We start from the raw sequence: 24,314 nt of genomic DNA, 5'->3' as shown, positions 1-24,314 counted from the left end.
GGGATGGTCACAGATGCAACTTATGAGGGTTGCCTAATTTGCAAAACTAGGGCCAAATGGGTAAGCTTAGTAGAGCCAACCTTGCTGCACTAATAACATCTAAGGGGGAATAACACCTTGGGTCTAGCTAGTTTACATACAGCTAATCATAAACTCCTAAATGCATGGGACTTGTCTTTCATGGTTATATACTTAGCACCTGTAGGCAGACAATAAGATACGTCTCCACGCTTTTAAAACAGGAAATATTCAAAATACTGACCATACCAACCAAGTATTTATGAGGAACACGGGGGAACTGGAATGCTCCCATACTGTCGATGGGAATGCATTTGAGTACAGTCATTCATTTTAGAATATGAAACTATATGTTCATGTAAAGGATTTTATGTACATGTTCATAGTAAGTTTATCTGTGAGAGGCAAACTGGGAACCACAAAACACCATCTTTTAACAGATGAATACCAGTGAAATAATGGCATATCCAAACAGTATATTTATCAGGAAAAAAGTGAATTATTCACATCAGCAACTTAGATGATTCTCAAAGTAACTATGCAAGGAGATAAAAGAAGACAAGCACATTAAGGCTCCAATGATATAAAAGTCTAGAAAGCACTAACTAATTAAATGGGGAGAAAAGTCAGTCAATAGTAGTTGCCTGAAAGTCCTGGGAGAGATGTCAGAAGGTAGATATGGCAGTGATGGTTGTTTGTTATGTTGATGGTTCCATGGCTTTACAAGTATTAAAACTTACCAAGCTGTGCATTTTAGGTATGTTCTGTTCAGTGCATACCAACTCTATAGCTAATTAAATTTCAATAGAAATTGACTTCACATAAAAATCTTAATCTCTTTGCTAAATCTCGTTTTCAGTAGAACTCTGGCAACCACACATTAACCCCATCACCTCTCCTTGCCCATGGGAGGGAATCTGTAGCAGTAGCAGTGAAGACTGGTGAGCAGTGAAAGGTGTTTCCACTTAAGTTATCCAGGAAATCTGCCTGGGTCCTAAAATTCACACGCCTGAACTACACGATTTCCACTCTCATTCCCCATTGTTTTCACTGTGCAGCAATGGCCTTGAGATAAACTATTTGCAGATGCTGTGTGATTCCTAAAACCTTTACATTATTCAGTCTGACACTGACTGGGGGCTCAGGAGGAGAGAAACAGCTCTGGAACTCCTGAGAATTTCTTCAAAAACCTTATCCGAAACAGTCACAGTCACTGGAACATTTGTGGATGAAACTTTAGAAAAGGCTCATCCCTTCTTGTTTGTCTCTCACTCCCGATTAATTCCATGAGTGTTTCTGTATGAAATATCGTTCCCACCTGATATGCAAAATACAGACCATACCAACCAAGTACTTGTGAGGAACAGGAACACACCTACCACTTTGTGCACATTATGGCACAGGGCTCTTTTCTGGCTGGACCTAGAGAATTTCTTCTCTTGAACAGTACTGGGGGCATGATGTGACATCCCATGTGAAAAAGAGAACCATTCATGCTGCTCCAAAAACCACCGGTGGTTCTCACAACTGTCCTCATCTCAGGGTGACCTCAGGACCCACCAAAAAGCCTGACATTCAGGACTCAACATTAGTCCCACAGAGCCCTGCAGTCTACCCTTGTTGGCCTTGGACAACAAATTGGACCGAAACTGGAGTGAAAACTATTCTCTTCCAGATGCTATCCTCACTGGGTATACAAAGTTTGGAACACTCACAAAACCTGTGCGTCATCATCCTGACCGTCCAATTTGGTTCTCAACACCAGTCTGACAGTGAACAAACCCCAAGATGAAAGGTGGCTTAAATAATAGTCTTTATTATGGTATAGAGCAGAGCAAACTGAGGCAGATATTCCCAAACAGAGTGACTTGGACCTAGAAAAACCTATCCTGAGCACGATATGAGACAGTGCCATCAAAGAAGTTGAAGCTCTGTGAGCCACCAGCAGAACCGAGACTGGATTCCCATGGTCAAAGCTGCTTTGGTCCTCACAGGACCAAAAAAGAATGACAACACCCAAGTGTTCAGGCTATTGATGTATTTCTAAGGGGATAAGAGAGCACAAAGGTCTACCTATCCTGATCATACTGAGGTGACTGGTGCCAAGTATGGGGATCTGCCACTTGGGAGAGGTAAGAAACGCACAGTGACATTAAGTCAGAAAGTACAGCATAGCTCCTTAAAAGCTTCCTACGAACCTGGTACTCATAGGCAATCTGCACACTAAGGCTGTTCAGACGTATGGCATTCAACTTCCAGCTGATGACTCCCTCACAGAGCCTATTCGGTATGATGTATTAACTAAGGAGACAGCTCATTCACTGCTCTCCTCGTCTCATTCGAAGGCCTTTCTCCAGTATGAACTTGCTGGTGATGAATGAGGTTAGACCTTCAGCTGAAAGCTTTCTTACATTCACTGCGCTCATAGCGTCTGTCTGGGCTGTTAAGTTTCTGGTGCTCAGTCAGAGCAGACCTTTGACAGAAAACGTTTCCACATTGACTGCACTGCTGAGGCCTTTCTGTGATGTGAACTTTGTGGCGTTGAGTAAGCTGGGTGCTTTGGCTAAAGAATTCTTCACGTTTAGTGCACTCGTGGTTTTTCTCCGTTGTGAACTCTGGTGCTTAATAAGAGTAGAGCTTTGGCTAAAACGTTTCCCACATTCGCTACACTTGTAAGCCTTTGCCCCGGTGTGAAATGAGACTAGAGTTGGCTAAAATGGTTCCCACATTCACTGCACTCATAAGTCTTTGCTACAGTGTGAATTCTCTGATGGACTTTAAGGTGGGAGCTTCGCCTAAATAACTTTCCACGTTCACTACACTCATAAGGCCTTTCCCTGGTGTGACTTCTTCTATGTTTAATGAGACTGGAGATGTATCTAAAGACATTCCCACATTCACTGCACTCATAGGGCCTCTCTCCAGTGTGGATTCTCTGGTGCTGAACAAGCATGTGTTTACAGCTGAAGGCTCTCCTGCATTCTTCACATTCATAAGGCCTTTATCCCGTGTGGACTCTCTGGTGCTGAACAAGTTTGCTTTTAGTGGTGAAGGTTTTCCCACGTTCACTGCACTCATAAGGCTTGACTCCATTGTGAATTCTCTGGTGCACAATAAGTTGAGAGCTTTGGCTAAAGAACTTCCCACATTCTCTACACTCATGAGGCCTTCCCCTGTGTGAATTCTTCTATGAGTGATGAGGCTGGAGTTGCATCTAAAGACTTTACCACATTCACTGCACCCATAAGGCCTTTCTCCATTGTGGATTCTCTGGTGCTTAAATAGTATGGGTTTACAGGTGAAGGTTTTCCCACATTTGCAGCATTCATAAGGCCTCTCTCCAGTGTGTACCCTGGTGCTGAGTCCAAGCCTGGGCTTCTGGCAGAAGACTTTCCCACATTCGTGGCACTTATACTGCCTTTGTCCATTGTGAGAGGCCTCCATACACTCGGTGTCCTTTTGTGGAGTGACCTGGTGCTGGAGGAGGCCAGAGGTACCAGGGAAATCCTTCCCAAACTCCTGGCATGTGAGAGACTTCTTGCATGCACGGACTGTGTGGCTCTTCATAAAGGTCTTACCCACGTCTCTTCTAAAGAGTTTCTTTCCACTGTGCTGGTGAAATTTCACACCTGCCCCACACAGTTTCTGACCAGGGTTTGTGCCAAGGTCCTCAGCTAGATGCAAACCACCTTCTAAGTACAGGCAGAACCTCTGCCAGGGATAGGACTTCGGGGTGGACAAGTCTGTCTTTGAAGTATTTATTGGTGGCACTTCTACAGAAACTTTCTGCTCAGAAAGTGTCTCCTCATCCTCTGCTCTATGCCAACACCCAGGTGAAAGACACAGGAGGGGGGGTGGAACACACAGAGGAGCTGGGGCCCACAACTCACTCCTCTGGGAATGGTTTTCACCAGGGCCTTGGCTGCTGGTGACACGTGTGCTGTGTGGAAAGGTGTGTCCAGGGACAGGAAAATCTGACTGTCACTGAGTAGCTGCGTTCAAGGACTATTTTAAGGATAGGTGGGGAATTCGTGACACGTTAATGTAGGCCAATATTGGAGAGCACATGAGAGTGAGGATGGAGAAGACCACTAAAGAGTGGAAGACAGACAGGTGAGGGATAATCCTGGGTTCGAATTCAGAGTTGAAATGACAGAAGGAGCAAAGTATCAAGAATGGGTAGGAAAGATAGAAATGAGGCACACAATCACTGTCCTTGGCCCTAAAACATTGTGGGGCACAGGATGTGTTCCTGATATGATCTGAACCCAGCCATGATGCCACTTCTTCCTCCTGATGCCAATCACCAAGGCAGGTGCCACTTTGGGTCTCTCTAGCTGTGCCTGGAGTCATGTCCACTCTGTCACATACCCAGGGTGCACCTCCCAGCTCCAGTTGGAAAACAACATGAGACCTAAAAGGTGAAAGTCTCAGCCTTGGCAACCACAGCACAGCCGACAAGGAAGCAGTAATAGAGATGTGGTCACTGTCTAACCAATGACGCAACAAGTGGCAAAGGTCTCCAGGATCACATCACGGTACAGGAGTCTCTGGGCCTCATCAAGAAGCCTCCATTCCTCCTGGGAAAAAGTACACAGCCACGTCCTCAAAGGTCACAGAGCCCGGTGCAGGGTTCGTAAGTGGTTCTGCTGAATGTGGAACCTGAATCGGACCCATCAGTGCAGCCCTCCCAGCACAGTCTGTGGGCGAAGCAGGGGCCCAGGCCCGGTGGCCCCTGTCCCAGCCCCGAGACAGAGTCAGGGCGGATGGCACCCACACAGAGCCTCAGACCTCCCTCAGAGCAGCCAGCACAGCGCCCTGCCGGCTCCCTGACCTCACGCCGGCCCAAGGCTGCGAAGCTCACCACCGGTAAACACACTCGAGTTTACAAAACGTCACCTACCGTCCACGCTGGAAAACCTTCCCACCTTGCTGATTTTTAATGTAAGTCCTATTTAAGCGGACAAAATGGGAAAAAAACTCATATATGCACACTCTGTATGTAATCAAAGAATTTTACGTGTAAACAAGTAGTTGATAAAAGTATAGCACGTGGTCTCAATGACACTTTGCTACAGAGTGAGAACTGTAAGGCCCATCATCTCTAAGACTGCATTCCCAATGTGTTAATAGAATAAGGTTCAGTAGAACACAGACTTGAAACCCTAATGACTTGGAAATGTGGTTTCAAAAGAATTTTCCTCCATTTAATAGAATAAACTTTGGATTTCCAATGGATCAAATAGCAGATCTCTTTCAATTTTTGTTTCCTTCCCTGATATCAAGGTCCTTGCAAGTGTGTGTGTGTCTGTGTGTGGTTACTAGGTATATTTCAGGAGGTCCTCTCTAGCCTGCTCATATTTGTATGTTTCTTTCTCTAGAGTGTCCCAAATAAATACTATGGGCAGGGCAGGTACACACGCTTGTCTGGAGTGCCTTGAGCTATGTGGAGGTGATGGCTTTGGTTTGTATTGTGGTTAAGGGATGGGGATGAAGGGAACATTTTCACATGTGGATGAGGGTTTGCGTGGTTTGATCTTACTTCTGGGTGCCACAGGAAGGAACACCAGACTTCCTTACACAGGGCAAGAAGGGATAAAGGAGGGGTGGGTCCTGAAAGCTGTCAGAAGCCAAACATCAAAAATGGAGTCAGACTCTTTAGGACACGAGTTGATCATTTAATGAAATTTTGATTTGCAGTGTTTCCTCAGATTGTCCACCAATGATTTTTCTCCTTTTCTTTCTGCTTCTCCAAAATCCACAAGCATCTGATAAAAGCTTCTCTCTCAATTTCTGTCCATATTGCATATAAGAATGAAATCAGTTTCCCAAATCTTTGTTACAATTATCTGTTCAGTGTTTTTCTTCACCACTCAATTATAAGCTCCCAGGAATGGCATTTGGTTTTTGTACCACTGTCATATGCTTTGTATCCAAAAAGATCCATTAGATGAGTTATGGATATAGCATATTTTAGTTACTTACTACATGGAAAAGTTCCTAAGTGAATTTGACTCGAGAATGAAGAATACTCTCTTAAAAATCAATAAAGCACAATGCAATAACAAAACAAAACACACAGTTTTGCTCTGTATATCCTATGTTGTCTTTGACAAGGCATTTAATATCCTCAAACCTCATTTTCTTAACCTGCAAAATGAGGAAGTACTTTCTCTGAAAACCTGTGAACATTTTTTTCCAAGATTTTGTCTCTGGCGGGAATCCAAATGATAAATTATTCCTTAAATATTAATAGAACTTTGTCATTCCTTCACCTGAATAGTCATTTTCTATTGATAAGTAATGATAACAACCTGAGGGTTTTAAGCTCAAAGGGTGGATATACAATACATTGTAAGAGGGGAGTAGAATGGCACCCCACCTAAAATGGAGTTCCATCCACTTAAATGAGAGGTCCTCTGTGCCCTCTTAAATGGTGCTTCAATATCACTTATGCACACCAATAAACATCACAGAATAATTAGGGAGAGTAGAAATCATTATAATGTCAGCCCTTCCTATTATAGAACTGTAACCACTCAATATGGAACTGCCTAAAGCAATTGCTGAATGCAGTACATGCAACTGTATCTTCTTCGGAGGCCACAGAACCATCTTACTGTAGCCTGCAGGTTTCACACAAGGCCCTTTCCTCAATTAGGATTTAATCACCCTGGAGAGCAGCTGAGAATTTCAATCATTATTTTTTTCCAATTTCCCATCAATCTTGTCTATTGAAGTAACTTGATTTTTTTTCTTCCTCTACAAGAATGCTAAATCTTCTTGGTGGAGGAAAATGATGGGGGAAAATAAAGTGAAAGAAACTAATTTTTATGGGATATGTAAATGAAACTCCTAAATAATTGTTGTTTTAAACCACTCCATTATACCTATACCTTAATACCTTGGGGAGAGGAAGGAGTCCCTTTAAGGGCCACATTTCTTATTACTTACTGCAGCAATTTGGACCAAATTTGCCATTAAGGTCTGAAGTCAACACATACTATGGTTAAGAGCTAGGGATTTAGAGACACATGGCTCTGGTTTCAAATCCCAGCTCCACTACTTATGAACCACATAACGTATATTTACTTACCATCCTTGAGACTCAGTTTCCTTATACCTAAGAATGGAAAGTAATAGTAGCTACTTCAGATGAAGACTGAAAGTTAAATGCAGGCAATGATCTCAAGTACCTAGAACAGTTCCTGGCACATAATAATATTTTAAAATTGTAGCTATCTTTTTTGTGAATTTTTGAATTTTATTTTTTATACAGCAAGTTCTTATTAGTTATCTATTTTATACATATCAGTGTATACATGTCAATCCCAATCTCCCAATTCATCACATCACCACCACCACCACCACCACCTCCACTTTCTCCCCTTGGTGTCCATGTTTGTTCTCTACTTCTGTGTCTCAGTTTCTGCCCTGCAAATCAGTTCATCTGTACCATTTTTTCTAGGTTCCACGTCTATGCGTTAATATATGATATTTGTTTTTCTCTTTCTGACTTCACTCTGTATGACAGCCTCTAGATCTATCCACGTCCCTACAAATGACCCAATTTCATTCCTTTTTATGGCTGGGTAATATTCCATTGTATATGTGTACCACATCTTTATCCATTCATCTGTTGATGGGCATTTAGGTTACTTCCATGACCTGACTATTATAAATACTGCTGCAGTGAACATTGGGGTGCATGTGTCTTTTTGAATTATGGTTTTCTGTGGGTATATGTCCAGTAGTGGGATTGCTGGTTCATATGGTAATTCTATTTTTAGTTTTTTAAGGAACCTCCATACTGTTCTCCATAGTGACTGTATCAGTTTACATTCCCACCTACAGTGCAAGAGGGTTCCCTTTTCTCCACACCCTCTCCAGCTCTGATGATTCCCATTCTGACTGGTGTGTGGTAATATCTCATTGTAGTTTTGATTTGCATTTCTCTAATAATTAGTGATGTTGAGCAGCTTTTCATGTGCTTCTTGGCCATCTGTATGTCTTCTTTGGAGAAATATCTATTTAGATCTTCTGCCCATTTTTGGATTTGGTTGTTTTTTTTGTTATTGAGCTGCATGAGCTGTTTATGTATTTTGGAGATTAATCCTTTGTCTGTTGATTCATTTGCAAATATTTTCTCCCATTCTGAGGGTTGTCTTTTCATCTTGTTTGTAGTGTCCTTTGCTTTGAAAAAGGCTTTAAGTTTCATTAGGTCAAATTTGCTTATTTTGGTTTTTATTTCCATTACTCTAGGAGGTGGATCAAAAAACATTTTGCTGTGATTTATGTCAAAGAGTGTTCTTCCTATGTTTTCCTCTAAGAGTTTTTTAGTGTCCGATCTTACATTTACGTCTCGAATCCATTTTGGGTTTTTTGTGCATGGGGTTAAGGAGTGTTCTAATTTCATTATTTTACATGTACCTGTCCAGTTTTCCCAGTACCACTTATTGAAGAGACTGTCTTTTCTCCATTGTATATCCTTGTCTCTTTTGTCATAGATTAGTTGACCATAGGTGCGTGGGTTTATCTCTGGGCTTTCTATCTTGTTCCATTGATTATATATTTCTGTTTTTCTGCCAGTACCATATTGTCTTGATTACTGTAGCTTTGTAGTATAGCCTGAAGTCAGGGAGTCTGATTCCTCCAGCTCCGTTTTTTTCCCTCAAGACTGCTTTGGCTATTCGGGGTCTTTTTTATCTCCATACAAATTTTAAGATTTTTTGTTCTAGTTCTGTAAAAAATGCCACTGGTAATTTGATAGGGATTGCATTGAATCTGTAGATTACTTTGGATAGTATAGTCATTTTCACAATATTGATTCTTCCAGTCCAAGAACATGGTATATCTCTCCATCTATTGGTATCATCTTTAATTTCTTTCATCAGTGTCTTATAGTTTTCTGCATACAGATCTTTTGTCTCCCTAGGTAGGTGTATTCCTAGGTATTTTAGTCTTTTTGTTGCAATCGTAAATGGGAGTGTTTCCTTAATTTCTCTTTCAGACTTTTCATCATTAGTATATAGGAATGCAAGAGATTTCTGTGCATTAATTTTGTATCCTGCAACTTTACCAAATTCATTGATTATCTCTGATAGTTTTCTGGTGGCAGCTTTAGGATTCTCTATGTATAGTATCATGTCATCTGTAAACAGAGAGAGTTTTACTTCTTCTTTTCCGATTTGGATTCTTTTTATTTCTTTTTCTTCTCTGATCGCTGTGGCTAACACTTCCAAAACTATGTTGAATAATAGTGGTGAGAGTGAGCAACTTTGTCTTATTCATGATCTTAGAGGAAATGCTTTCAGTTTTTCACCATTGAGAATGATGTTTGCTGTAGATTTGTCATATATGGCCTTTATTATGTTGAGGTAGGTTCCCTCTATGCCCACATTCTGGAGAGTTTTTATCATACATGGGTGTTGAATTTTGTCAAAAGATTTTCCTGCATGTATTGAGATGATCATATGGATTTTATTCTTCAATTTGTTAATATCGTGTATCACATTGATTGATGTGCATATATTGAAGAATCCTTGCATCCCTGGGATAAATCCCACTTGATCATGATATATGATCCTTTTAATGTGTTGTTGGATTCTGTTTGCTCTTATTTTGTTGAGGATTTTTGCATATATATTCATCAGTGATATTGGTCTGTAATTTTCTTTTTTTGTAGTATCTCTGTCTGATTTTGGTATCAGGGTGACGGTGGCCTCATAGAATGAGTTTGGGAGTGTTCCTTCCTCTGCAATTTTTTGGAAGAATTTGAGAAAGGTGGGTGTTAGCTCTTCTCTAAATGTTTGATAGAATTCACCTGTGAAGCCATCTGGTCCTGGACTTTTGTTTGTTGGAAGATTTTTAATCACAGTTTCAATTCCATTACTTGTGATTGGTCTGTTCATATTTTCTATTTCTTCCTGGTTCAGTCTTGGAAGGTTATACCTTTCTAAGCACTTGCCCATTTTTTCCAGGTTGTCCATTATATTGGTGTAGAGTTGCTTGTTGTAGTCTCTTATGATGCTTTGTATTTCTGCAGTGTCCATTGTAACTTCTCTTTTCTAAATTCTAATTTTATTAATTGCATCCTCTCCCACTTTTTCTTGATGAGTCTGGCTAAAGGTTTATCAATTTTGTTTATCTCCTCAAAGAACCAGCTTTTAGTTTTATTGATCTTTGCTGTTGCTTTCTCTGTTTCTACTTCATTTATTTCTGCTCTGATCTTTACGATTTCTTTCCTTCTACTAACTTTAGGTTTTGTTTGTTCTTCTTTCTCTAGTTCCTTTAGGTGGAAGGTTAGATTGTTTATTTGAGGTTTTTCTTGTTTTGTGAAGTAGGCTTGTATTGCTATAAACTTCTCTCTTAGAACTGCTTTTGCTGCATCCCATATGTTTTGGATCGTTGTGGTTTTGTTGTAATTTGTCTCTAGGTATTTTTTGATTTCCTCTTTGATTTCTTCAGTGATCTGTTGCTTATTTAGTAATGTATTCTTTAGCCTCCATTTGTTTCTGTTTCTTACATTTTTTCCCTATAATTAATTTCTAATTTCATAACATTGTGGTAGGAAAAGATGCTTGATATGATTTCAATTTTCTTAAATTTACCAAGGCTTGATTTCTGACTCAAGATGTGATCTATCCTGGAGAATGTTCCCTGAGCACTGTAGAAGAAAGTGTAATCTGCTGTTTTTGGATGAAATGTCCTGTAATATCAATTAAATCTCTCTGGTCTATTGTGTCATTTAAAGTTTGTGTTTTCTAATTAATTTTCTGTCTGGATGATCTGTCCACTGGTGTAAGTGACGTGTTAAAGTCCCCCACTATTATTGTGTTACTGTCGATTTCCTGTTTTACAGCTGTTAGCATTTGCCTTATGTATTGAGGTGCTCCTATGTTGGGTGCATATATATTTATAACTGTTATATCTTCTTCGTGGATTGATCTCTTGATCATTACATAGTGTCCTTCCTTGTCTCTTGTAACATTCTTTATATGAAAGTCTATTTTATCTGATATGAGTATTGCTACTCCAGCTTTCTTTTGATTTCCTTTTGCATGGAATATCTTTTTCCATCCCCTCATTTTCAGTCTGTATGTGTCCCTAGGTCTGAAGTGGGTCTCTTGTATACAGCATATATATGGGTCTTGTTTTTGTATACATTCAGCAAGCCTGTGTCTTTTGGTTGGAACATGTAATCCATTCATGTTTATGGTAATTATCGATATGTATGTTCCTGTTATCATTTTCTTAATTGTTATTGGGTTGTTTTTGTAGGTCCTTTTTTTCTCTTGTGTTTCCCACTTAGAGAAGCTTCTTTAGCCTTTGTTGTAGTGCTGGTTTGGTGGTGCTGTATTCTCTTAACTTTTGCTTGTCTGTAAAGCTTTTGATTTCTCCATCTAATCAGAATGAGATCCTTGCCGGGTAGAGTAATCTTGGTTGTAGGTTATTCCCTTTCATCACTTTAAATATATCGTACCACTCCCTTCTGGCTTGTAGAGCTTCTGCTGAGAAATCAGCTGTTAACCTCATGGGAGTTCCCTTGTCTGTTATTTGTTGTTTTTCCCTAGTTGCTTTCAATAATTTTTCTTTGTCTTTAATTTTTGTCAATTTGATTACTGTGTGTCTCGGCATGTTTCTCCTTGGGTTTATCCTGCCTGGGATACTCTCCATTTCCTGGACTTGTGTGGCTATTTCCTTTCCCATGTTAGGGAAGTTTTTGACTATAATCTCTTCAAATATTTTCTCAGATCCTTTCTCTCTCTCTTCTCCTTCTGGGACCCCTATAATATGAATGTTGTTGAGTTTAATGTTGTCCCAGAGGTCTCTTAGGCTGTCTTCATTTCTTTTCATTCTTTTTTCTTTATTCCATTCCATGGCAGTGAATTCCACCATTTTGTCTTCCAGGTCACTTACCTGTTGTTCTGCCTCAGTTATTCTGCTATTGCTTCCTTCTAGTGTTTTTTTTCCATTTCAGTTATTGTATTGTTCATCTCTGTTTGTTTGTTCTTTAATTCTTCTAGGTCTTTGTTAAACATTTCTTGCGTCTTCTTGATCTTTGCCTCCATTCTTTTTCCAAAGTCCTGGATCAACTTCACTATCATTATTCTGAATTCTTTTTCTGGAAGGTTGCTTATCTCTACTTCATTTAGTTGTTTTTCTGGCGTTTTAACTTGTTCCTTCATCTGGTATATAGACCTCTGTCTTTTCATTTTGTCTGTCTTTCTGTGAAGGTGGTTTTCCTTCCACAGGCTGCCGAATTGTATTTCTTCTTGCTTTTGCTGTCTGCCCTCTGGTGGATAAGGCTATCTAAGAGGCTTGTGATGGGAGGGACTTGTGGTGGGTAGAGCTTGGTGTTGCTCTGGTGGGCAGAGCTCAGTAAAACTTTAACCTGCTTGTCTGCTGGTGTGTGGGGCTGGGTTCCCTCCGTGTTGGTTGTTTGGCCTGAGGCGACCCAGCACTGGAGCCTACCTGGCTCTTTGGTGGGGCTAATGGCGGACTCTGGGAGGGCTCACACCAAGGAGTACGTCCCAGAACTTCTGCTGCCAGTGTCCTTGTCCCCATGGTGAGCCACAGCCACCCCCTGCCTCTGTAGGAGACCCTCCAACACTAGCAGGTAGGTCTGGTTCAGTCTCCTATGGGGTCACTGCTCCTTCCCCTGGGTCCTGATATGCACACTACTTTGTGTGTGCCCTCCAAGAGTGGAGTGTCTGTTTCCCCGGGTCCTGCAATCAAATCCCGCTAGCCTTCAAAGTCTGATTCTCTAGGAATTCCTCCTCCTGTTACCAGACCCCCAGGTTGGGAAGCCTGACATGGGGCTGAGAACCTTCACTCTAGTGGATGGACTTCTCTGGTATAAGTGTTCTCCAGTTTGTGAGTCACCCACCCAGCCATTATGTGATTTGATTTTATTGTGATTGCACCCCTCCTACCGTCTCATTGCAGGTTCTCCTTTGTCTTTGGATGTGGGGTATCTTTTTGGTGAGTTCCAGTGTCTTCCTTTCAATGATTGTTCAGCAGTTAGTTGTGATTCTGGTGCTCTTGCAAGCGGGAGTGAGCGCACATCCTTCTGTTCCGCCATCCTGAACCAATCTCCCAAGTTCATGCTTTTAAAGTGTACAATTAAGTGATTTTTAGAGTATTCACAGAATTGCACATCTATCACCACTTGGTAGCTATCTCTTTTATTTCTTATTCTCTATTACACTTGACACACCTATCTTCAGTCCCTCATGAGGTCAAGTGAAATAAGATGGCTTTTCTGAAGATTATCTTCATGGGGGTATCTAGAATTAGTCAATATTCATTTTTTGAAATCATAGAGTTTAGAGAGATCTACAAAGGGAGGCCAAAGTGAGGAGAAACATTGTTTATCTTTGCTTTAATTTTAATCTTTGAATATTTGAAGATTAAATTTTAACTGATTATTAAATACATTTATTGGCATATAATGGTTAGTCATTCACTATCATTGAATCAAAACATCCTTTCCATTTAAAAAATTAATTATTTGAGATTTCTGTAGGAAAATAATATGAGTTGATGTTTTTAAAATAAACTGTCAATACTGTATCTTTTAACCTTAAATTAAGGCTACAAGTACTCTTAGGCAATTATTTTTGGTTCTTTCATTACACTCTAAACAGCTATTTGCCTTGAAATTATGTGTTTTTTATATATCGTCCTTTACCTCTTCATTCTGAGCTTGTCAAGGTTGGGAAGCCCATGCTTCATCTTTGTATCAGATAAGACCTCAAACAAAAGCCATAATAGATGCTAATCACCCTTTATTGAATGAAGAAACAAACACATGGGTGAATGAAGAAACAAACACATGGGTGAATGAACACCCTCTGCTATCAGGACAATTTAGAACTTTACCCTTGTATTCAAAGGATCCTGGATCCGCCTAATTTTAAAGGCCATCAGAGAAGAATATTTCACAAAATTTTCTGACTTTGTGTTTAATTCTATATCTATCAAGAAATTTTTTTCTTCTCTAGTTGTAACTGCACATACTTTCAGGACACTTTTTTGAACTTTAGCCTTAGTGTAGGACCACAGAACCCATCCTTGGTAATATAACCCATCCTTGGTAATACATAGTTCACATGTATTGAGGAGTATTGTCTTTTACTCTCCAACCAAATAGTCATATCACCCATATCACCCATTTTTCTCAACACCGTTTTTCTCATCTCCTCAAGCTATAATAGTAATAATAATTATAGATAATATGTAATAATTAACATATGCTAGGTACTCTTCAAGGACTTTGCATGTATCAAATAATTGAATCTTCACAACACTCATATGAGAGGTATTATTGCTATCCACGTTTAACATATGGGAAAATTGGGGCAGAGAACACTTAATGATTTGCAAAAAGTCACATAGCTAATAGGTAGCACACCAGGATATAAACCCAGGATGTCTGCTTTTGTCCATTGAGCCTCCAAATTACTTTCCCCAGAGCAAAAACTTCTCTCTCCAGCTTATCATTTCTTTGGGGTTCAATTGTGTGGTACAGGTGCTGTCTATGATAATGCCAAGTCACACATGGTATCCTTCATTTTGTGAAGGATAGAGTGAAAAAGATATGAGGACTCCTGGTATTGGCCAAGGAAAGATTAATTGCCATTAGAATAGCAAACTCCTTTGCTATTTGAGATCAAATTCCTTTGATACAACCAGAAAACTGGACTAATATATGAAACAATTGTTTTTCAACATTAGGCAATAGGCAATGATCTACACAAAAGGGGTAAAAAATGAGGTTAATCTATGATTGCTTCACCTTCATATCCAAAAGCAGTTTCCAGACTGCTACAGAGAGAGGTGAAGAGGGGGCAAGATCCTAAACAGAGCCTAGCAGTCACCCTGAATTGAGAACATAGAAATCAGAGTGACAAGAAGGCAGGGTGGCTAGAATATATAGGGCAGAAAGAGACCTGCAGATTTGCAGAGAAGTGATGATGCTCTGGTCTCTGGCTGTGTACTTAGTTGTACATCTATGAGATAAAACTACACAAAGGTGGTGGGAAAAAAAAAACACTAGAAAATAGTAGCTGAACAATTTCCAGCACTTACTCTGATATAAAAATAGTTTGAGTTCCCACTAGAATAGGGGGAAGTGGCCCAGGAAAGCACTGCATGTCTTGGTATGTAGGAGGTCTTTTAGAGAAAAGGGTATTTTTGTGCTCACTATGTCACCTATACTTAAATAGAAACATTCAAATGGAGTGATCCAAAGTCCTCTTTGGTGTCTCTCTGTTGGGAAAAGCAGAGAATTAGCTCACCTAGTTTTGGATGGTTGCTAATACATTTAACACTAGAGCTAAGAATTTAATCTCATAGGATCCTCATATAAGGGGAGAAGACCTAACAGATTTCCTTTTAGTACTTAGAGCCCACTGGGCAAGGAGAGTAACCATTGGTGTTAGATAATTTATTATTGCATTCTGCACTTTGGAACGTTTAAATCAGAAATTAAGAGACTCCAATGTTGAGGAAATAATAGAAGAGAATGGGGAAAAAAAGAACAGAATGGGAAAATGGAAATAAAATAGTTGGTGCCTTTTGATATTAGAAAGTAGACATATTGAGTGGCACTTAATAAATATGCTCTGCTTATAGCATGTCTGCACAAATTCTTATTGTTTTAGCTACAAAAAGCGTCTGATATTCTAGGCCTTCTTGGTGATGAATCAGACAGTTGTAATGAAAGAACTAGACATAGTTTACAAACACATTTTTACCCATTTATATATCTTTGGACCCAGTATTGTTTGATATTTCTTACAGTTCGAGTGAGAAGAAACATGTAGATAATTGTTAACGGCAAATAATCTTTTGATTTAGATTTCCAAATTTTAGGGTACAGCCAGCTGATTCAGTGCAAATGTGGGAGTATTAAATTTACAATCAGTATTTCAGAGAGAATGATGACCAATATCAGGCTGTGACTTATCGAAAGATCATTTAACCTCCTGGCTTGATAGTTGTCACTAGCTAGGTGAGGTTAATAATGAATCCTTTACCAACTATATTAGTTTTCTGTTACTGAATAACAAATATAATAAGCTTAGCAGCTTAAAACAGCACACATTTTATTATTTCACATTTTCTGTGGGTTGGGAGTTGGGAATCTAGTGACAGAGTAGCTGAGATGTCTGCTCAGGCTCTTAGAAATATATATGGAATTTAAGAGAAAAAAATGTCATGAAGAACCTAGGGGTAAGACAGGAATAAAGACACAGACCTACTAGAGAATGGACTTGAGGATATGGGGAAGGGTAAGGGTAAGCTGTGACAAAGTGAGAGGGTGGCATGGACATATGTACACTACCAAACGTAAAATAGATAGCTAGTGGGAAGCAGCCGCATAGCACAGGGAGATCAGCTTGGTGCTTTGTGACCACCTAGAGGGGTGGGATAGGGAGGGTGGGAGGGAGGGAGACGCAAGAGGGAAGAGATATGGGAACATATGTATATGTATAACTGATTCAGTTTGTTATAAAACAGAAACTAACACACCATTGTAAAGCTATTATACTTCAATAAAGATGTAAAAAAAAAAAAAATTAAAAAAAAAAGATGTGACCAGACTGCACTCCTATCTGAGATGAGGAAGAATCCATTTCTAAGCTCACAAAGGCTGTTGACAGAATTCATTTTCTTGTGACTATATACCACAAGACCTGGCTTCTTGCTAGCTGTCTGTTGGAGGCTGTGCTCAGCTCCTAGAAGTTGCTCACAATTCATAGAGGCCACCCACAGTTCCTTGCCATGTGTCTTTTCCAACATGGCTCCTTACTTCATCAAGCCTACAAGTAGAGTCTTTTGAGAGAGTCTGTTAGCAAGACAGAGCCTTGTAGATAGTAACACAATTGTAGACGTAGCATCTCATCACCTTTGCCATATTCTGTTGGCTAGGAAGGAGTGACAGGCCCCACCCATGAGCAGGGAGTAAAGGTTATACAAGGATGTGCATACTAGGAAACAAAGATCACAGGCAGCTGCCCTGGAGTCTGTCTGCCACACCAGCTAATGTAATAGTGTTGTCACAGTGAGATAAGAGTCATGTGGCATGGATGTATCTCCTTTTGAATTTCACCTGTCATCTAATTTTCTTTACTCTTGTTATTGAATATAAACGCTGAAACCATTCTGATGAATAGTGTGAAAGTTAGAAAAATCCAGAAGGACTAAAATGAGCTCTTTCATTGAGATGCTTTATGTTTGGGTTGCATTTTACACTTTTTAGAGCATTTATATATTTCTTCACCTTGGTTTTTTGCAAGGAAAATAAATAGTTTCATAAAAGATCTGTAGCTAGAATATAGTCCTGTCCATCTTTAATTGAATATTCCTTCCAGTGAATTTCACTAACTGAAAATATTAAGGAAGTTCTCTTCTCTTCTGCTTATTACTCAGCAATTTTGAAGCTGGGTAGTTGCCTACAGAATGTGACTGAGAATTCCACATGAGTATGGAATCAAACTTTATTTTGATTCCAAAATAAAAATTTGAAAATAGTAATAAAAAAGTAAGATATGATTTCTCCAAGTGAGACTTCTTTTTTGTTTTTGAACAGAGTGAATACAGCATTGAGGTGATTAAACTGTCCTCTGTGATCGTGATAAAACACAGTATTTCTACACATATTCTATCTTATAGTTTCTATGTTTTCTTATTATAAAAATAAGACTTCTAGGGCTTCCCTGGTGGCGCAGTGGTTGAGAGTCCGCCTGCCGATGCAGGGGACGCGGGTTCGTGCCCCGGTCCGGGAAGATCCCACATGCCGCAGAGCGGCTGGACCTGTGGGCCATGGCCGCTGGGCCTGCGCGTCCGGGGCCTGTGCTCCGCAACGGGAGAGGCCACAACAGTGAGAGGCCCGCGTACCGCAAAAAAAAAAAAAAAAAAAAAAAAAAAAAAAATAAGACTTCTAATATTGTTAAATAAAGTTCTATCAAAACAGATAAAAAGCCTGTTCTTTCCTATGTAAATTTCCACATTTAATGTAATTTTTTTGTTTGTTTCTTCTATAATTTTCTCTAGGCACTGAAAAGAGACCAACAATTTGCATTCCATTCCTCTTTACCAAAGGAAAACAGTGTGCATACTGCATATTTTGAAAAAACTTTAAATTATTGTATATATTAATACTGAGTCCTGCAAGAAAAACAGTTTTTTTCTTATCATTAACTCCAATGGGCTGAATCTAATTTCTCAGCCATACTGGGCATTCATATATATATGTATATTAATTTTCAGATATCAAAAATGTGAAAAGTAAAATAGAACAAATGTGCTTTGAGAACTTGCAAAGGAGAAGCCATAAAAAGCATCCAAGTTGTCACGATTCTCTTTGATTTTCTTTTTCTTTTTTTGGCTGCACAGCATGTGGGATCTTAGTTCCCAAGCAAGGATCGAACCCGTGCACCCTGCGGTGGAAGCGCGGAGTCCTAGCCACTAGACCACCAGGGAATTCTCTTTGATTCTAAAGCTCATTTACTTTTCCCTAGGGCTCAACTGCCATAACATAAGCACCATTGTGCTTTGCTGCCTCCCTAAGGAACATATTTCAGTGAGTGGTTCATTTATTGCCTTACTTGTAAGTAGAGGAAATATTGCCAGGTAGAATACCAAGGAATTTTATTGTATCATACAGACTGGAAGCGTATTGGTGAAATATTATAAGACAGTGTATAGTAAGTGCATGACTTGTTCTTGAAACAATATAATGAGACTCAAAATGTCAACTTGTGTGAGTGACAATTGTTTGAATCTGGAATGAAATGTTCTCTCCATTTCAGTCTCACTTGGTTGCTTTCTATTAGGAAGTGCTGGAGGAATCCAGCAGTATGACTAAGAAGACTGTCAAAAGGAATGTCTTTAGAGGAAGCCCAAGCTATTATTTAGGTTGATACGATAGTATTAAAATCACAGCCATTAGGGACAAAGCAAAGAAAGTGTTAACTGCAAAAGGTACTACATAAAGGGCAGAGACAGGAAGATGTTTTCCTGGCTACTTATATCTAAATTCAAAGACTCTATAATTGATATACACTTGGAAAAGTGATCATGGGACATTTTCTAATAATGACATAATTCTAATTCATCATGGCTGATCATCCATCAAAGCTTTGTTTGTGATGCTTTGACTGATAGAATGAGAAGAAAGAAATCACTCCCTATTTTAGTCAGAGCGTGAAGGGACTGATGCACTTTAAAAATTGCACTCTGCTTTCAAGATCAAAATAAATAATCAAATGGACACTATCAAATAAATGGCTAATTGTAACAAATCCTTGTCTTGTGATAGCAATTAATACTGCCATGAAAACAAACACACATAAACACCGCCATTAGATGACAAGAGTTAGCCTTTTGTGTTGAATCCCTCTTAACTGATGGGCCTAGGCACTGATGAGAGTTTCAGGAGTGTCCCAGGGGTGCCTGGATGTGGGTCACTGGAGGGCAAAGGACACATCCATAACCATGGGAGGCAGAGTAGTTCCTTCAAATAGTCTTTTGAACAAAGTTATTGCCAAGAGCTAAGATGGGGAGATAAGAGGGTAGAAGAAGCAAGTAAGTCAAGAGAAAAGTTGTCTGGGCTAATTCTGGGCATGGGGATATGCAACAGGTGAGGGGCAATATCCATGTGCAGGAAAGTTTCATTTAAGGTGAATAGGATGAAATGGACAGTGTATACATATTTATGGACTCCGTATTATGACTTGGAGGAAAGCAGCAAACATATATATTCCAGAGAAAGGCTAACTCCATGGAACAAATATATCCACCTAAGGAGAAGTTGAAACAATTACTCGTGACATATAGTCATTCTTGTTGAACAATTTTAGAGTAAACGGACACTGTAACTGGAATTGATATGTATACACTGTGATTCATAGAATCATACAGACATTTTTCTACTTCATTTTATTTAGAACTATATTATCAGACACAAAATGAGAAATACATTTAAAAATAACAAATAACATTTTAACAGGTTGTTAAAGTAGAACATTTGATTGAGTCAACAAAATCAAATAAAGATGATATTACAAAATGAAGAGCCAGAACGAAATGCAAAAATATTAAGGAAATATTTGAAAATCAATTATATTATCCCTTGCCAAAATTGGTACTATAAAGTGTCAGATTATTGGAGATTGAGAAAGAATTTCTTTGGAAAGCCTCCACCATTGGCCCCTCTTTTTTTTTTTTTTTTTTTTTTTTTTTTGCGGTATGCGGGCCTCTCACTGTTGTGGCCTCTCCCGTTGCGGAGCACAGGCTCTGGACACGCAGCCTCAGCGGCCATGGCTCACAGGCCCAGCCGCTCTGCAGTATGTGGGATCCTCCCGGACTGGGGCACGAACCTGTGTCCCCTGCATCAGCTGGCGGACTCTCAACCACTGCGCCACCAGGGAAGCCCTGGCCCCTCCTTTTAATCCAAGTATAGAGGGAGAACATGACACACGCCCTGTGCATTGGAGGAGCAGGAGTAGAGGATACCATGGATTAGTGTCTGCATCCACCTGAGATACCTAAATGGTCAGGGCTGAAGTGACTCTGTGAGGATGGGCCTACATTCCCTGAGCATGTGAGGGCTAAAGACAAGTGACTGCATCACTTGAACATGATATGGACAATGGTGAGGTCAAACTTGAGTAAAATCATTTCAGGTCCTGACCAAGTGGGTTGCTTAGAGGAGCAAACAGACTCAGCACAAAAAAGTTGGACATGAATTGCCGGACTCTGATGGGCTGAGGAAGAAGGAAGTGATAAGGTGAGTGCACGGTCTAAATCAAAAATACTCCAGGTGAGAGGTTGGTAGCAACTGGGGCAGGACCAACCAATGTGCTGTGCAAGAAAAAGCCAGGACCAGAGAATATAGAACCAGCTATGACAGTAACAAGTACAAATGTTCACCTCTCTAATTAACATCTCTCCCTCCTTATGCTTCAGCTTTGGAGGATTCAGAAACCATGGTTAGCAATATAGTGGAGGAACGCAGGGAGAAAACAGTAAGCTGAATATGTCTTCTTACTTGGCTCATTTATTTTTCTATCTTCTGTGGGCCCTAGCAGGGAGCAAAGTAGCTATAACTTTGAAGGAAAGTGGGATCTTGGATTATTATATTAGTCTGGATATGCTAAGAAGTGAATCAAATCTATGCATTTGTTGCTTTAAGGAAACTTTGTATTGTCTAAATTTTGAGCACTAAGCAATTATTACCCAGGATAGGAAAAGCAAGCTTTTCCAAACAAAGGTAAAAGGCCAGGAAAGAAGAAAAAAGAAAATGTTGCTTTGGGATTGGATTCCATTAGTCTTGCTTGTTCAGTGTTCTGATTGTGTTATATGTTGGATCCATTCAGGATTTTTTTTTTAATAATCTATGCACATTATTACAGTTGCAGGCTGGATGTGCATCAAAAATCCTTAGACATAAAAATGAAGCCAGGACTTCACAGAAAAATTAAATGAAGATCAGAGTTGTAGTATTATAGGCATTCTAACTTTCTGAGTCTCACTGTGTTTGACAATTTGAAGTAACATGGCTCTTATTATCTGAGTCATCACATGGGTCATGACAGTGCCTGAGTTTTTATCCAAGAGCAGGTGAAGAGCTTACCACACGAAATGAATTTGAAAAGACAGTGGGAGATAAAACAGTCTCTTTGTGATTATCCGCCATGTGTCATGATTGTAGGGCCTACCAGTCAAAACAAGAAGAAAAATAACAACAACAAACAAACTCATCTCACGAGAAACTGAGTTTATATTCAGCACATGATTTAGGCTCTTGAAAGTTTATGATCTCCATTTCTGTAAGAACTTGAATGAATCCCTTGATGCTAAATTACGGTTATTTGACAAGAGGAAATTCATGCTGGTCAAATCCTATTGCCATTGAAAAATACCTGCTCTTTCATTCTTGGGGATTCTCTTTCTCTGTACCTCCAGGTAATAACGCTATACTCATTACAATGCTATTTAAACTTTTGAGAGGACATCACAGACGCCTTTTAGAATCTGAAGAAAGTTTTCGACACTTTCTTCTCCTGCTTATAAATATGCATATAGATACTTAGGACTGATCTGCTGCTTTTGGTGGCCATACCACTCCCTCTTTCTTAGGGTAAATCTCCCCCCTCTTCATTGGTGGAACCCATTTAATTGTGGTTTATTTGGAGTTGATGATGTAGTTCCAGTCCAAACTCAAAGTCCTGAGAACAAAGTGAGCCAATTATGTAAGTCCCAGTGGGAGTTCAAACGCCCAAGAACCAGGAGCATTGGTGTCTGAGGGCAGAGGAAGATGGATGTTCCTACTCAGGCAGAGAGGTCCAATTCTACTTTCTCTACCTTTTTTTTGTTCATTGCAGAGTGAGTGGGTGGATAGCTCATTGTAACTGGTGAGGGCTAACTAATTTCTTTACTCAGTGTACTAATTCAAATGCTAATCTCTTCTGGAAACACTCTCACAGATACACCCAGAAATAGTGTTTTACCAGCCATTTGGGCATCTCTTAGCCCAGTAAAGTTGACACATAAAATTAATTATTATATCCCTCTGTGGGGAGGGTGCCCTTTTTCCCTTAGATTTTCAGGTGGCAGGATGTGAGTCTTGGGCAAGTAGAAGTCCTCATTTCTGCCACATTTCAGAGATCTGTATTGAGGTAAGGAGAAGACAGAGCCCTAATATCTTTTGAGCTTTGGGAACAAGAGTTTCTTGAAGCCAACTGTACTTTTTGACTTTTTGGTAGCATGAGCTAAGAAATTCCCTTTCTCATTTAAACTAGTTTGCATTGGTTTTTGTTTGTTTGTTCTCTAACACATATGCTAAATGCTAAAGTTTGCTTATAATTTCATGGATTTCTGGATCCAAGAAATTCATTAACCTCCCAAACCATGTTAAGAAAGCTGCTTTTTATGTGATGTATTGAAATGGATCCCTGAGAATTGAGAAAAAGAGAAACTGTCACTGAAGGAGAAGGAAAGACAAGTAGTTAATAATTCTTGAGTGTTTCCCAGTTTCCTAGTGTTCCTGGTTTACCTCTGTTACCTCTAAGAAAGAAGACACATATCTCTTTGGAACATTAAAAAATCCAGCAAGATGTTAATTATACATTGTTAAAAAGCTGCCAGCTCCTTCCCCAGAGCAGATGCCATCTCTGTGATTGGTGAATCAATTTTCTCTGCTAATCTGCGAAAGTTCTTCAGCCCTTAAGTTCTCTGGAAATATGAATGCAAGATATTGAGTGTGAAATGTTAAAAACAGTAACTAGTTATTCATGTCGTTCAAATGCAATTTGTTTATAGGAAAGACCTGACTTTTCTGAAGTGGTATATTCAGGTTTCAAATTAAACACTTATAGTAAGAAATATGTTATCTTATGATGTATGTAATTATAGTTTACCTCTCAGTTCTTTTCTTATCTTTCATCCAGTGTGCTCAACTTATTTATATCTCTGAAAGCATGTGGTACATAACAGGTGATCAAAAATGACTGTCACATGAATGAATGAATAAGCTAAGGGTAAAGAATGGACAAACTTTGCGGGTAACTATGCCTAGTCATGAACGCCACATGTGTTTTTACAAACTTGTTACTTCTTCATTGCGCTTCTTAGAATGCTGTGACATTTTTAGCCACATAAATACATGAAGTATTTTCCTATAAAGAGTAAAGTTGCTGGTCATAATGGTAAAGAGAGGGTGGTTTTGTGTGTGTGTGGTATGTGTATCTCTATAATTAGGTGCTAACAAAATAAAGAGTAGGCACACTCGGCTATCTCTGAGCAGGAGTGGCCCAAACATCAGCTCACCAATTCCACTGAAATTCGTTGCACTGGAATATGATTGTGCTGAATCTAAATCCAAGGTCAGGACAACCAGAGGAGGCCAGAAGTTTAGGTTAGTGGGTCCCTCACAGGACTCAGTCTAAAACAGAAAAAGCATTAGTGAGCCACATGTCCCAACAACTTGAGTTAAAACAAAAAACAAAAAAACAGAAGAAGAGAGAATAAAATGATTTTAAGATAAAAATAACTCAGGTTAAAAGTGACAATCAAAATTTTGTGCCTTGAAGTAGAGAAAACAACCTTAGGCATTACCTGACACAACTTGCCAGATAATGAGGAAATATTCTATCCTATCCCACGCCCCTTTTATCCTTCTAGTGGTGTTCCACCTTCTAAAAAAAACCGTGTTGATGAAACCTCAGGGTAATAAGCCTCATGAAGACAGAGGAATCCCTGGGTGTTTAGAGAAAATGACAGAG

At 39.5% G+C, this 24,314-nt stretch overlaps 1 pseudogene; it reads right to left on the bottom strand.

The window, feature by feature from the left end:
- Positions 1–2,480: 2,480 nt before the first annotated feature.
- LOC136123181 (zinc finger protein 17-like) lies at positions 2,481–4,695 on the bottom strand (annotated as a pseudogene).
- Between the last annotated feature and the right edge of the window lie 19,619 nt (positions 4,696–24,314).

This window comes from Phocoena phocoena, chromosome 5, assembly GCF_963924675.1.
Source record: "Phocoena phocoena chromosome 5, mPhoPho1.1, whole genome shotgun sequence".
In the NCBI taxonomy this organism is placed as follows: domain Eukaryota; kingdom Metazoa; phylum Chordata; class Mammalia; order Artiodactyla; family Phocoenidae; genus Phocoena; species Phocoena phocoena.
This window is presented reverse-complemented; position numbering and strand designations above follow the sequence as displayed.